The sequence below is a fragment of the Sciurus vulgaris genome (assembly GCF_902686455.1).
Source record: "Sciurus vulgaris genome assembly, chromosome: 17".
NCBI classification, from domain to species: Eukaryota; Metazoa; Chordata; class Mammalia; order Rodentia; family Sciuridae; genus Sciurus; species Sciurus vulgaris.
This window is the reverse complement of record NC_136478.1, coordinates 45,355,638-45,368,780: the sequence shown is the minus strand read 5'-3', so window position 1 is coordinate 45,368,780 and position 13,143 is coordinate 45,355,638. Positions and strand designations below refer to the sequence as shown.

At 37.6% G+C, this 13,143-nt stretch overlaps 1 protein-coding gene across 7 annotated transcripts in view; it reads right to left on the bottom strand.

The window, feature by feature from the left end:
• Positions 1 to 13,143, bottom strand: part of ZNF569 (zinc finger protein 569) — a 73,505-nt gene that overhangs the window by 25,328 nt on the left and 35,034 nt on the right. The window contains exon 3 of one of the 7 annotated variants that reach the window (XM_079118811.1): positions 6,344 to 6,422. The exons of 5 other annotated variants lie outside the window; for them this stretch is intronic. The gene's annotated coding sequence lies outside the window, so the exon portion shown is untranslated. Of the gene's footprint in view, positions 1 to 104; positions 3,567 to 6,343; positions 6,423 to 13,143 lie in introns of those variants that run through there. One more of the 7 variants, XM_079118813.1, reaches the window with a different exon arrangement.

The following is a 13,143-nucleotide window of genomic DNA, read 5'->3' as shown; positions in this document are numbered from 1 at the left end:
ATCAGCAAGAAAGCATGTTCCCAGCGAATTCGCATCCTACAGCACAGCCAGAAGATGCACACATGTCAATGGCTCACAGCAAATGTAAATCTTCGAGCACTTACTCCGGCCTTTCCCTGTGCCTCTCTGCTGCAGCCTAATCCACAGTCCTGGTACACACTGCCCAGAGGCATAACAAATCCATGTCCAGGGCAGCTTTTCTATCAAGTATAACAAAAGATATTTACAGGTTGGCTAATTCAATAGCTCTACTTTTTATGATATACTGTCACCTCAGGACATAGAGAAAGTTTGGATGTTGTGAGAAACTTGGTATCTCCCTAAGGATAGAGAACCTTCATGCCTAGAGGGCAGATATGACAAACACCATTGCCATTGCTTCCACATTCTTCCTTGCAAATTAATCCTCAATTTTGCCACAGTGGCAATCTGCCTTCTCCTGGGGATGAACTATGATTAATCTAGGTCAAGGAGGGCAATCTTACCTCCTTTTGCCAGTTATGTTCCCTTACAGTTAAGAGTTACCATGTGAAACAGTATTGGCTCATAAGAGGTAACGTCTGCTAGGGGAAGGAGTTATGAAAACTTGTTTTCTGGTATTATTATTAGTAGTAGTAGCAGTCTGATATTAATATTATAAATAGTAGTAGTTGTAGTAGCTCTAGGGATCAAACCCAGGGCCACATACCAGGCAAACATTCTACCAATAATTGGTATATCCTCAGCTGTTTTCTGATTTAAAAAAAAAGCATTATGAACAAGCTCAGCTCCTTCCTTTTGACTTGGACATGGATATGACAATGGCTCACATCAAAATGGATATTTGGTAATTATCTTTATAACCTTGAAGTGTTAGGTACAGGAACCAACAATGACCAGTTAAAGATGGTGGATCAAAGATAGAAAAAGCCAAGATTTACTAATAAAAGGAGCCACTAAAATAGTCTGGAATCTTATAGTATTATTCTTTTTCTTGAAATACAGAGTTTTATTTAGAAACTATTTAAAAGTAGACAGAAATCCTATCAAGAAAGACCAGGTGGAAAATGGGTTCCTGATAAAATGAAATTTTAGGGCAACAAAAGTCTAAAAGGTCACAAAAGAGAAAAAATACCATTATCACTAGAACAATACTTAGTTACCTACAGTTTTTTGAATTATTAATGAATGAATCTGGGTTTTTCTTTGAATTCCACACAGAATATGCCCTATCTGGTAATTTTTATAAAACACCTGTTTTCTGCATACATTTCAGGACAAGCTACCACCGTAAACAAATCCATACACACGCATCATAGGCTGAACAATCTCAAAGTGGGTAACATACATTTTGCAGAATTTTGCCAAAGGGAAAGAATAGACCATGGACAAAGCAAATGAGGGAGAGTTAAAGAAGAAAATATTTTAAATATTAATAATTAACTCAGACGTGGTAATGTATTTTCTGTAAACGAAATTAACATTAGTAACACACTAGTGAAATTTATCTTCAAAGAGATTAGTGCACTGGCAAAGTATTCAGATATAGTGGAGAGCTGTGGATGGCAGACACTGAAAACACTCTAGCCTTGTGGATCCCAAGGTAGTGATGGTCTTCACTGATCATTCTTTTTACTAGAGGTTCAGCAAGAGCCAGCAGCAAGATCACTGCCTGCTGCACTTTCGATGCTAAGCAGCAAACTTAAGGAGTCAGAGTCCCCAGTGGGTCAGGTGAACACAGAAGAGAAACTTGTTACATGTAGATTTAAAGATAGTAAAATGGGACACAAATGTGATTTGAATCCCGGAGATGTGGGCAAGTGCCCAAAAGTAGTTGTTAAAAAAAACTAGACATACTTCATTTCTTAAAAAACACAATGCACAGAAATTTCAGGAATAAATGGAAAATTCATCAGAAATGCTCAATGAAAAACTCTTCACCTCCAACATCTCAGGACTGAGACACACCCTCAATTCATCCAAGTAACCATGCTGCTTGCTTTTAGCAATCAGTCAATGACACTAAGTGGCTTTACAGAGCAACTTTGGGCCAAAGTGTAGGCCTGTGAGGATTCGAGCAAGTCTGTGAGGTCTGCAACCGCAGGTTCCAAAGGTTCCAGGGCCTGACCCTTCCTTCCCAGACATAAGGTCATATGCATAAAACTTCCTGGCATGTAATATTTTATATTTTGAAATATGGAAGCACAATTTACTCTTAAGGCATTTATTAAAATGTTTTCTGACAAGATTTCACATTAGCTTAAAATTCAATTTAATTTTTACATTTCTCTACTGAGGTCGCCATCTCAGTGTATTACACAATAACACCTTCTCTAGCTATCAGTGTGGTCAGCCTCTTTGTCCCCTAGGTAAACCAACTAGATATTAGTACTAGTCTGCTACAAGGTAAAAGCCCCTAACTCAAACTTAATGGAAAAGGAAAACTTCTGCAAGGTGCACTTTTCTTACAGGGGATTGAACCCAAGGGCACTTCACCACTGAATCACATACCCAACCCTTTTTTGTATTTAGAGACAGGGTTTCATTCAGTTACTTAGGGTCTTGCTAAATTGCTGAGGCTGGCTTTGAACTTAGGTTCAAAGCCTCATCCTGAGCCACTGGGATTATAGGCATGTACCAACAAGCCTGATGCGAAGTGCATCTTTTTTTTTTTTTTTTTTTTTTTTCAGTTGTTGATGGACAACAACTGAAATATGCGGTGCTGAGAATCAAACCCAGTGCCTTACACATGCTAGGCAACTGCTCTACCACTGAGTCACAACCCCGAGCCACAACCCAGCCCTCAAAGTGTACTTAAGAGGTACTCTTTGTTTATGAAAACAGTGATCCAGATGCTGTGGTGCATGCCTGTAATCCCAGCTCTGGAGGCTAAGGCAGGAGGATCGAGAGTTCAAAGCCAGCCTCAGCAATTTAGCAAGCCCTAAGCAACTCAATGAGACCCTGTCTCTGAATAAAATATAAAAAGGGCTGGGGACGTGGCTCAGTGGTTCAACCCCTGGAACAAAACAAACAAACAGTAGTCTTCCAAGAATTATAAAAGGGTGTATTTTACAATTAAGCACATGATTTAGAGTAAAAACTTCTGATGCTGCTCTGCTGGTCCAGGCTTTTAATACTCTTCTTGTTTCTCCCATGGGCTTCCTTCATCAAGTATCACAAAGCCTTCATCTGTGGCAGGGAATGTCTACAATCCTCTGCAATACAGAGACCTTTCCCCCATCATTCTGCTGACAAATCAATTCAAGTTCCTTAGCTTCCTGAAGTAGAAATCTCTTTCTCCAAGTCTTAACAGTAAGTTTCAACATGTTGACCTGCTGCATCAATTTGGTCATTTCTGGTGGCTATGGTCCACACCAGGATTCTTTCACACCATCCCTGGGCCAGTCTCAGGGGTCACAGTGGTTCTGTGTTGAAGGTTTCCGTGGAGCTGCACTGCTCTAGCAGTTTCTTCAGAATTGGGGCGATATGGAAGCCAATAGTTTCTTGACCTTGTCTGGCAGCTCTTTTCCATTAAAGTTTACATCAAAAAACTTCTTGAACCATTGAACACTCAAAACTGTATTGAAAGTTTCTGCTGGGGGCTATGCCATACAGACTAGGACAAGATGGCGCCTAGCAGCCAGCCAGACGTTCTTTTGATCACATCGGTGGTGAGGAGGTTGATTAACATAAGCACACCCAGGTGGTTTGTCATTGGCGGTATTCAATTAAGTCCACTCACACAATGAGAGCTAGTGCATGTTCGAGTGCTCCTAATCGTGCCTGCTCGGACATCTAGCTCCTCGCCTAATCTTCGCAGAATTGGCGTCAGCCCTACCCTTCGCCTCCTGGAGGGATATAAACCCGCTCTTCTCCAGCGCCAGGGTTCCCGGGTTTCCTGAATCTACAATAAACCATTCCGAATTCAAGAGCCTCGCGACTCTTTTGTCTCCCACCCCAAATTGACTCCGCTGGACGGCGTCAAGTTTCCCCTTACTAATTTATCTACAGGAACTACTTTGTCAACTCCCATCCTCTTAAAACCTGCTTGTAATATTCTGAAAGTTCTGGATATATTCGTGTTCTAGATTAGCTTGGAATTTCACTTTCTTCAAGCAATGGAGAGGGAACGGCCTGTCCATGCACCCATAATAAGCAGTCCCTGAGTCGCTTTTTGATCTTTGTCAGATTCAAATGCAGAGACTCATTGACTCGGGTCAGCATGTCATGTTGATTTAGGTCATCATCCAGTACACATTTACAGTAATCTGGTTTTTTGGGGGGTTCTTTTGGTTTTTTTTTTTTTTTTTTTTTGGTACTGGGGATTGAACCCCATGGGGTGCTTAGCCACCTAGCCACGACCCCAGCCCTTTTTATTTTTTATTTAGCGATATGGTCTCATTAAGTTGCTCAGTGTGTCGCTAAATTGCTGAGGCTGCTTTGAACTTGAGATCCTCCTGCCTCGGCCTCCTGGGTTGCTGGGGTTACAGGTGGAAGCCAACATAGTGTCTCAAGTGACATAAAAAAATGCCTTCATTGTCTAATACCCTATTACGTTCAGCCAAAATTAATTCTAAGTACAAGTTTGGTGGTAAAAAATGGTACATGTCTCAAAATTTGAACAAACCAGAACACTAATAAATTGGGGTGGCATGTCTGTTTGAGGGCAGATAAGTTCTCTCAGGTTGAGGCCTGGATCCCTTGCCCTGTTCTATCATCATGTTTCTTCATCTCCCTCTCCTCATCCGCTTCCCTTCCTCCACCTCACCTCATCTCTGAGCAAGTGCACTTCTAAAGCCGACAAGCACCCACCCCTTGTGTGAAAAACACGTATTGATATTTCTGAACCTACCTACCTTCTTTTATATTAAACACAACTTCACAGTGGCACACGCCTGTAGGCTTGGGAGGCTGAGGCAGGAGGATCCTGAGTTCAAAGCCAGCCTCAGTAATGGTGAGGCACTAAGCAACTCAGTGAGACCCTGTCTCTAAATAAAAATACAAAGCAGGGCTGGGGATGTGGCTCAGTGGTCAGGTGCCCCTGAGTTCAATTCCCAAAAAACACTCAAAACAAAAAGCAAAAAAACACAACTTCAAACTTATTTTGAACTCTAATCCAGCCCCTTGGGGTTCATTGTGGTGTTCCTTTTTGGCTTATTTGTGACTCCTTTTTCTAGCAAATCTGGCTATTCTCTCTACAATATACTTATTTGTTCAACATTAATATACAAATAAAATAGTGTTGGAGTTCATAATCCACTTACCTAAACCAATTAGATTACAGTGTTTGTGTAACTTCTTTTTTCTTTGGCTTTATAGTATCTAGTTAAAACTTTTATAGGCTGCATCTACTGCTAGAATGAAGACTCTTCTTAGCCCAGCAATCAGTGTCAACATTCCAGAAAAATACTGTCATTACTCTGAAGAGACACACAGTTACCCATAGAGGCCCGAGAGCAATCCTGTGGAAGGAATTCAATCGGACATTAATGTAAAAATCAGTCTTATTGAGAAGAAAAGGAGGCTTGGGATTGACCATCGGGAGCACAGGAAATGAAAACAAAGTGTGATGGTTCACAGTATCTGTTGTCGTGCACTGAACATGACACAAGTTAGTATGCTGGGCTTCTGTCGCAAGATGAGGGTTTTGCTGTTGTTATTTTAAAAAATAAAAAATAAAAAACTATCCAACAGTTTGGATGAGGCCAGGCATTGTTTATTCAGGATCTCAAGTGCAGAAAGATGAGTTAATGATTGAAGTTATAATGTAGATACCCTTTAGTAAAGGTAGTTCCTGTCTATTCTCATTTGCCAAGAGGTTCTTGTTTTTATTTTTGTTATATGAATCAAGGAATTTTGGCAGGTGCTTTTTCTGCATCAATTGAGATGATGTTCATATGGTTCTTCAGTCTTCTTTATGGTGAATTACAGTAATTGATTTTCAACATGATTCTGGTTCACTGATTTTTCTTTTCTTTCTTTCTTTTTTTTTTTTAAATAGAATTCTGCTCTAATTAATATTCCTTTCCCTAGTCTAGCATGCAGGAGGCCTGGCTTTGATCCTCTGTATTGTGAGGAAAAAAAAAAAATCCCCTTCCTTTTATTTGCTTTGGGTTTGATTTGCTCTTTCTCCCTCTGTAGCCCTTTACTTTCTAATCTGTATGTCTATTTTTTCTTCCCTAATGTACAGGTTAGGAATATCACTACAATGCTAATAGAAGAGGTGAGAGGTATATTCTTATCTTATTCCCAAACACAAAAGAAGTTACAAATTCAATGAAAATTAGAACATAACTTTAAAAAAATTGTGCCATGCAATTAGGTCTTTCTCAGAAATATATGTCCTTGCATGCTTAATGTTTACCTTAGAAGAGACCCTTTTTGTCGCCACATTTACTGGTGCATTACAGTCGTACATACTGATGGGGTTTGTTGTTGCATATCTGTACATGCACATAAAGGATAATTAGAATTTGACCAATATCACTCCCCAGCACTTTCCCCCTTCCTCCTCATCTCCCAACCCTGGTTCCTTTCCTCTACTGATCTCCCTTTCAAGAGATCCACCCCCACATATCTTTTCCTTTTTCCTCTCTAGCTTCCATATGAGAGAAAACACATGACCCTAAACCTTCCAAGTTTGACTTATCTCACTTAATATAATGGTCTCTAGTTCCATTCATTTTCCTGCAAATATCATAATTTCATTTTTCTCTATGGCTGAATAAAACTCCATTGTGTGTATACCATATTTTCTTTATCCATTCATTCATAGATGGACTCCTAGGCTGGTTCCATAGTTTGGCTATTGTGCTGCTATAAAAACAAGGTTATGTTTGTAGTATGATGACTTTAACTCTTCAGGATAAATACCAAGGAGTGGTATACTTGGGTCATATGGTGGTTCCCTTCCTAGTCTTGAGGAACCTTGATATTGATTTCCCTAGTAATTGTACTAATTTCTAATCCCAACAGTGTAAAAGTGTACCTTTTTCTTCACATCCTCTTAAGCATTTATTATTACTTGTATTCTTGATGACTGCCATTCTGACTGGCGTGAGATGGAATCTCAGTATAGTTTTGATTTGCCTTTCCCTATTTTAAAATTGACACTTCTAACGTGGAAAAACAAAGTAAGCCCAAACTTAGTAGAAGAAAGAAGAGTGTAAATCCTCTAGATTTTGTACAAGTTAAAATATTAATAATGGTGTATTATGGACATGTCAGTCTGTTTGACTATTTAAGTGAAATAGATGGATTCTTGGAAGAACACAAAGGAGAATGTGTAGTCATGTTCGATAGTTTCTTGCTCTTCCCCAAATTGTCACTTAGGGTGGTTTATGTCAGGACTTTCCATCTTTTCTATAAGTATCCAGTTGAGTTCATGAAGAAAATACGTGCTGCAACCTAGTCCAGGGGCAATACAGGAACGTGTGGTGGGAGCTGGGCCTGGTGTGGCAGGACAGAACATTCTCGTTGGATTTGAATAGGATCATGCAGAGGCACATTATTTCTCAGGCATTTCTGTAAAACTTCAGATAATACTTCTCACTCCTTGAACTTCAGTTAGCACCTTCCTATATGGGCTATAGATAGGAGGGGTGGGACAATGGGAAGGAGGCAAAGTCTTAGGGTAGAAAGAGAAGCGTGCATTGCTTCTTGCTTTCTTGGTTTTGCAAGAATGCCTCCCATCTAGTTTCTTAAGGTAGAAGTGTAGTACTAATTTGAGCTCCAATTATACCATTTAATGCTGTAAATTTTCATCTATGCACTAATTTACAGTATCCCGCATATTTTGATATATTGGATTTTCATTTTCAAAGTATCTCAAAGTATTTTTTTCTTCTGAGATTTCCCCATTGATCCATGCACTGTTTTGAAATATATAAGCCAATTATTTGGACATTTTCTAGACATCTTTCTGTTCTTGATTTCTACTTTTATTCTGCTTTGGTCTGAGAACATGCTTTGAATGACTTCCATTGCTTGAAAATTGTTGAGGCTTGTTTTATGTTCCAATATATGATCTATCTTGGTGAATGTCCACATTATTTGAGGAAGACAAGTATTCTGCTGTTTGGTGTCTATAAAAGTCATTGACATTTGATCACTAAAGCTAACATTCAACACTTGAATACTGATGTTTTGGGGGGGGTCTTCTGAAATCTTATTGATTTTCTGCTTTCATTTTTCATCAATTAATGAAAGAGGATTTTTTAAATTATTCTTTCTCTGTTATGAGAAAGGAATTTTTAAGTCCCCAACTATAACTGTTTGCCTATTTCTCCTTTCAGTTCTTCATTTATTTTGAAGCTCTATTGTGAACTGCATACATATTAAGGAGTACTGTCCCTTCTTAGAAAACTGCTTCCTCCATAACTATGTAATGTCTCTTTTCATCCCTGATATTACTTGTTTTAAAGCCTACTTTGTCTAATATTAAAAATCGATATTCCATTTTTCTTTTGGTTATTACTGTATTTCTGTGGTATACTTTTCTCTATCATTCAGTTTTAATGTGTGTGTGTGTGTGTGTGTGAGCGCGCACATGCTGCAGATCGAACCCAGGACCTTGCATTTTTAAAGCACACACTCTACCAGTAAGCTACACTCCAACCACATCTGTATTTTTTTTTCAAATATTTTTAGTTGTAGATGGACACAATACCTTTATTTTATTTATTTTATATGGTGCTGAGGATCAAACCCAGTACCTCACACATGCTAGGTAAGTGCTCTACCACTGAGTCACAATCCCAGCCCCACATACGTATGTTTAAAACGGTTTCTTAGAGAGCAGTTAAATGAATGCTTTTTTGGAAAACGGTAAACTTTTTCTTATCTTTTAACTTGTGTTTAAAATAGTGATATTTAAATTTATTATTGATATAATTGAATTCAGATCCACCATCTTCCTAGCTATTTTCTATTTGCTGGAAACAAACAAAATAAAAACTTCCTTTAGCATTTCTTATAGAGAAGGTCTGCTGAAAATAAATTTTCTTTGTCTAAAGGAAGTCCTTATTTTACTTTCATTTTAAAATTTTATTTCATTATGGCCAGAAAACTTGATATCTACTCTCAACAATTTTTAAGTGTATGATACATTTTTGTTGATGACAGGTACAATGTACAACAGATCTACAGAGTTTATAAATCATGTTTGACTCAAACATTGTATCCACTGATAACTCCTTATTTCCCCTGTCTTCAATCCCTGGCAACCTCCATTCCACATTTAATTCTGTGAATCTGACTATTTAAGATACCTCAAGTGCAACATGCACTATTTATATGTGGCTGATATATTTCACTTTAGCATAATTTCTTCAAATTTCATTCTTGTGTACCACATGTTCTTTATCCATTAATCTGCTTTTGGATGTTTAGGTTTTTTCCATATCTTGGTTATTGTGAAGAGTGCTGAAATGAACACAGCAGTGCTAAAATCTCTTCAAAGTTCTGATTTCAGTCATTAAGAACATACACCCAGAAGTGGGATTCTTGAATCATATATGGTAGTTCTATTTTTAATTTTTTAAGGAGCTTCAAAATGCCTGCACCATTTGATATCCCCACCAACAGTACAAAGATCCTAATTTCTCCATATTCTCACCAACACTTGTTACCTTTTTTTTTTATAATAACCATCTTAATAGGTGAGAGCTGACATCTCATTTTGTTTTTTATTTGCATTTTCCCTGATAAGTAATGTTGTCAAGCATCTTTTCATATACCTGCTGGTCATCTGCATGTATTCTATTTCTTTTTTTACAACTGAGTTGTAGAAGTTTCTTATACATTTTGAGGACAAACTTTTTCTCAGACATATGGCATGCAAATATTTATTCCCTTCTCATAGTCTGACTTTTCCCTCTGTGGTTGTCTCTGCTGTGGAGAAACCTTTCATTTTGATGTAGTCTCACTTATTTTAGTTTTTCTTACCTGTGATTTTAGAGTCATATCCATTAAATCATGGTCATAAAGCTTTTCCTGTTTTCTTCTAGGAGATTTAGTTTCAGGTGTTATGTTTAAGCATTTAATCCATTTTTATTTGATTTTTGTGCATAAGATAAAGTTTCAATTTAATTACTCTACATTTATATTAAATTCAATCTTCCCAACATTTATTGAAAAGAACATCCTTTCCCCATATGTACTCTTGGCAGCTTTGCTAAAGATCAACTGATCATACAAGAGTAGATTTATTCTGGGCTCTCTCTTCTAATGGGCTAGATGTCTGCCTTTATGCCTAAACCATACTGTTTTGATTAATGAAGTTCTACACTCCATTTAAAAAAAATTTTTAGTTGTACATAGATACAATACCTTTATTTCATTTATTCATTTTATGTGGTGCTGAGAATTGAACCCAGTGCCTCACACATGCAAGGCAAGCGCTCCACCACTGAGCCACAATCCCAGGCCCCTATACTCACTCTATTTTGAAATCAGTGTGATCCATTCAGCTTTGTCATGTTTCAAGATTGATTTGCCTATTTGTAGTCTTTTGTGGTTTCATATGAATTATAGAATTGCTTTTCTATTTTGCATTGGGATTTTGGTAGGGATTGCACTGAATCTGTAGATCACTTTAATTAGTACGGACATTTTGACAATATTTTTATAACCCATTAACAGTGTACATCTTTCCCCTTGGGTTGTTAAATTTTTTTCCCCAAGGTTTTGTGGTTTTCAGTATATTAGTCTTTCACTTCCTTATTTAAGTTTGTCCTAGGTATCTTAATCCTTTTAGTGCTATTGTATGTTTTCTTAATTTCTAATAGTTCATAATTAACATACAAAAATGCAAGTAGTTTTGTATGTTGATTTTTTTATCCTGCAATTTTAGTGAATTCATTTATTCCTTTCAAAAGTTCACACACACACACACACACACACATAAAATGAGTGACCATGTTATACTGCAAACAGAGACAATTTTTTTTTTTTTTCCTGGGGGGCAGAGTGGGGACTGGGGATTGAACCTAAGGGCACTCAACCACTGAGCCACATCCCCAGTCCTTTTTATTTTTTATTTTCAGAGGGAGTCTCACTAGGTTGCTTACAGTCTCTTGAAGTTGCTGAGGCTGGCTTCAAACCTGCAATTCACCTGCCTCGGCCTCCTGAGTGGGTTATTTTTCCTTTCTGATTTAGACACCTTTTCTTTCTTTGTTTTGTCTAATTGCTCTGGGTATATATCCAAATGTTAAACAGAATTGGCAAGACTGGCTTATCTTAATCTTGATTTTAGAGACAAAGTTCTCAATATTTTATAGTTAAGTATGGAGTCATCCATGAACTTGTCGTATATGGCCTTTATTATGTTGAGGTACATTCCTTGAATACCTAATTTGTTTAGATCTTTTTTCATAAAAGAGTGTCAAATTTTGTTAAATGTTTTTTCAGCATCTATTGAGATCATCATGTGACTTTATTCTGGTAACATGGTATGTTGCATAAACTGATTTCTCATATTTTGAACCATCCTAAGGATAAATTCCATTTGCTCATGCTCTATGACTTTTTGTGTGTGTGTGTGGGGGGGTACTGGGGATTGAACTCAGGAGCATTCGACCACTGAGCCACATCCCCCACATCCCCAGCCCAATTTTGCATTTTATTTAGAGAGGGTCTCACTGAGTTGCTTACCATCTCACTTTTGAGGAGGCTGGTTTTGAACTGGTAATCCTCCTGCCTCAGCCTCCTGAGTCGCTGGGATTACAGGCATGCGCCACCACACCTGGCCACTCTATGACCTGATTCAGTTTTCTAATATTTTGTTTTGCTCTTGTATTCCTAAGGAACACTAGCCTGTAATTTTCTTTTCTTGTGGTGTCTTTGTCTGGCTTTGTTATCTTGTTAATTCTGGTCTCATGAATTTGGAAGTATTCTGTTCTTTTCAATGTTAAGAGACGTCTGAGGATTTGTACCCTTCTTTAAATGTTTTGTATAATTCACCAGTGAAGTCATTTGGTCCTGAGCTGTTTTCTTTTGACAGGGGTGAGGTTTTTGGTAACTGACTGCATCTCAATAGTAGATATAAGTCTGTTCAAGACTTTTGGTTTCTTCATGATTTAGTCCTGATAGGTGCTAAATTTCTATGAATTTACTTCTAGGTCATCCTGTTTGCTGAGTACTGTTCACAGTACTCTTATGTCCTTTTATTTCTGTGTCATCAGTCGTATAAGTTTCATTTTTCATTTCCAATTTCACTTATCTAAATCTTCTGTTTTTTAATTTTTCCTCAGTCTAACCAAGGGTTTGTTAATTTTATTTAGTCAAAAAATACCAACTGTTATTTTTCATTCATGTAATTGTTCTATTTCATCTCTTATTTTACCTTTTTGCTATCTTTGATCTGAGTTTGTTCTTCTAATTCCTTGAGGTTTAAAGTTAGGCTGTTTACTATTTAAGATCATTTTTTAAAAACTTTTTTAAATTGTAGGTGGATACAATATCCTTATTTTGTTTATTTATTTTTATGTGGTACTGAGGATCAAACCCAGTGCCTCACAAATGCTAGGCAAGCACTCTACCACTGAGCCACAACCCCAGCCCTGTTTTCTTTTTTTTCCCCAGTACTGGAAATTGAACCCAGGGACACTTTACCACTGAGCTATATCCCTAGGCCCCTTTTTCATTTTGAGACAGGGTCTCACTAATTTGTTTAGGGCCTTACTAAGTTTCTGAGGCTGGCCTCTTGCAATCCTCCTGCCTCAGCCTCCTAAGAGGTTGGGATTACAGGTGGGTCACCCACCTGGCCATTTTTTCTTTTTAATGTAGTGGTTTATTGCTGTGAACCACTCTTAGTGCTTTTGCTATATCCCATAAGTGTTCACATGTTGTATTTTTGGTTTCATTTATTTCAAATTATCTTTTTTCCTCTTTGAGCTAATGGTTGTTCAAGACTGTTAATTTCAACATATTTGTGAATTTTTCAGTTTTCTTTCTGATATTGATTTCAAGTTTCATTCCACTACAGTCAGAAAGGATTTTTGGTATGATTTCAGTACTCTTAAATTTGTTGAGATTTGTTTTGTGATCTAATATGTGATGTATCCTGAAGAAAGGTCCATTTGTGCTAAAGAATAGGTATTCTGTTGCTGTTGGGTAGAATGTTCTATGTGTATGTTAAGTCCAGTTGGCCAACAGTGTTATTAA